This window comes from Echinops telfairi, unplaced genomic scaffold (genome assembly GCF_000313985.2).
Source record: "Echinops telfairi isolate 266 unplaced genomic scaffold, ASM31398v2 ScPeMD7_7424;HRSCAF=8462, whole genome shotgun sequence".
NCBI classification, from domain to species: domain Eukaryota; kingdom Metazoa; phylum Chordata; class Mammalia; order Afrosoricida; family Tenrecidae; genus Echinops; species Echinops telfairi.
The window spans coordinates 44,482,911-44,485,544 of NW_022111324.1; the positions used below are offsets into that span (position 1 = coordinate 44,482,911).

General features: G+C 46.4%; 1 pseudogene; it reads left to right on the plus strand.

The window, feature by feature from the left end:
* Positions 1-1,369, plus strand: part of LOC115872360 — a 46,943-nt pseudogene extending 45,574 nt beyond the window's left edge.
* Positions 1,370-2,634: the final 1,265 nt, after the last annotated feature.

The following is a 2,634-nucleotide window of genomic DNA, read 5'->3' on the forward strand; positions in this document are numbered from 1 at the left end:
GATTAAAAAGAAAGAAAAAAATATAATGATGGTGGATGAGTAAGAATGATGCTTGGACAATAAGACTGACACTAAACTTCTGTCACTGAATTGTTCATGTGAAGAATGTTGAAATGGCAAATGTATTGCTACAGCTACACATTTACCACAATAAAAATAAATACCTATGAGGGGGGTGAAAATAATATAATAGGTTGTAATTGAAAGAGCCCTAAGACTGTTGCTGCTGGAGAAAGACTAGGTTTGTTTCCAGAAGGACTTAACATCTCAGAAACCCACTCAGGGTAGTTCTACTGTGAGTCAGAATCTATTAGATGGCAGGAAGTTTGAGATTTCAATCTTGAGACTCCATAACACATAACTGTGCATGTTTGTTTTGAACACGTTGGATGGATACTAAGAATGAATGCAGATTGACTGAACCAGGATGCACCATAGTCTAATTGTAATACGCATAGGCTTTGGCCACTGGACTGGTTCAGCACTGCAGCTCTGTAGCTGCCTTCTAAAAGTGGTTTTTCAGGACACACAGTCTGGGTCTCAGGCCAGACCCTGCAGGGCCCCTGCAGCTTCCCTGCTCCTGGCATGGCCTCCGCAGGTGACACGGGACAGACATTCTGTACGCAGAGCTGCAGCTGGCCATTGCCGCACTATCGGTGGTGAGTAACATGCTGGTGTGCACTGCGATGGGCATGTGGAGCACTAGGCAAATACCCACAAGTGACTTCCTGGTGCCCTTGGTGGTGATCAACGTGACCGTCGGGCTGTTCACCATCCCCTTGGCCATCACCCTCAGCTTGGGCTTCTGTACTGACTCTCACAGCTGCCTCCTCCATGCCTGCTATGTGCTCATGGTCAAGAAAAGCTCCAGCTTTACCTCCACAGGTACTTTGTCTGTGTTCCTGACTCGGGGATGAGTCTGGCCACAGGGATCCATGAGAGCAGGATCACTGCTGTCTTCTGGGTCCTTGACTTTGGCATTAGACTGACTCTGCTCTTGGCATGGAAGAGCAGACAGTGCCACCAGTAACCGCACAGAACCCTGTGCTGGTTGCATGAATGAAAGCTGCTGCCTCATGAAGTGTCTCCTTGAGAAGGTGGCTTCCAAGAGCTACCTGGTCTATTTCACTTTCTCTGGCTCTGTTCTGCCCACTGCTCATACTGCTGCTGATCCACAGCGAGATCATCATGGTGACCGGCAAGCAGCTTCAGGGCTGAGCTAAAGGGCCCCACAAGGACCACCCTTCAAAGACAGATCAGAGGAGCCAAGACCCTGGGGAAAATTTGCTGGAAGTTTTGCTCTGTATGGGGTACGGGTTATCAACTCTTTTCAACAGCTACTGCGAAGGATAACCCCAGTGGGCAATGACTGAGGCTATGTCAGTCAGAGTAGCCTAGAGACACAAATTCAGAGACACTCGTGTGTATAAGACAGAGTTTGGTATGAAGGATCATCGTACATTAAGAAAGCTTCCCAACCCAGTCCAGTCCAAGCCCAGGAGTGTGATATTAGCCTATATGTCCTATACCAATCTATAAAGTCCTCTTCAGACTCATGAAACACATGCAATGGCACAGAATGCAGGATGATCACAGGCCAGTGGGTAGAAAGTCTTTGGATCCAGTGGTGTTGTAAGCATCTCAGCGCTAGCAGAGGTCTCCATGTGGCTTCTCCAGTTCCCAGGGCACAGGATCTATCGACATAATGCCATGTTTCTTGTCAGTAGAGTATCTCCAAGGGAGTGAGCCAAGAGAGAGAAGCGTGTCTCCTATCTACAAGGAGAAAATACAGGAGCTCCCAGAATTCTCAGGAGAAGGCCATGCCCACACGGAGGCCTCATTGGCTATGATCCAATTGACAGACTAGACTCCACCCCTTCACTCTTAATCCTCTCAAGTCCCAAACTGACACCAGATTATGTAACTACCACAGTGGCCATTCTCCTATCACATGCCAACTCAGCCATCAATCCATTGCCTATGCCTACCAGAATGGAGACCTCCATTATACTTGTCACAAAGTCATCTCCCGGTGTCTTCTCTGCCAGACAGATATCCTCAAGAGTGGGAATGGGTGGGCGGGGGCACAGTTTGCGCTTGATGTCAGCCCATGACTTCAGCTCTAGCTTCTTCAAGAAGGCAACAGAAATTCACAATCAACAGGAGTGTGACATGACCAGCTGATTCTCAATGTGAAAGACACCTGTACCTCTCACGCGCACGGGATGCCTCTTTTCAGGACTCCCCTGAAGTTAGCACACATCTAGCTAATACATACATGTTACTAGCAGACTCCAAGTGTTGAAAATTTACCTGGTGGCACTTATAGCTCTATTTGGCAGCTCTTACCAGGTGGATGATGCTTACATGTGAATGGATTCTAAAACAGATTTTTTTTAAAGAGCCTGCTTTCATAGTAGGAAGTAACTGAAACCATTTTGAAAACTGTGCACCACTAATGCAAATCTTCTCAACTTAGAGGCAATGAAAAAATAAATGTATACTGTTCCTAGAAGGCCAATCATGAAAATTAAAGTATATTAATTCAATTATTTCAATCCTGGGTTAGTTTAGAGAAATGCTGCTCTCTTCAGTTCGTTAGTAGAGGAGCCTCAGATAACAATTTTGAACTCC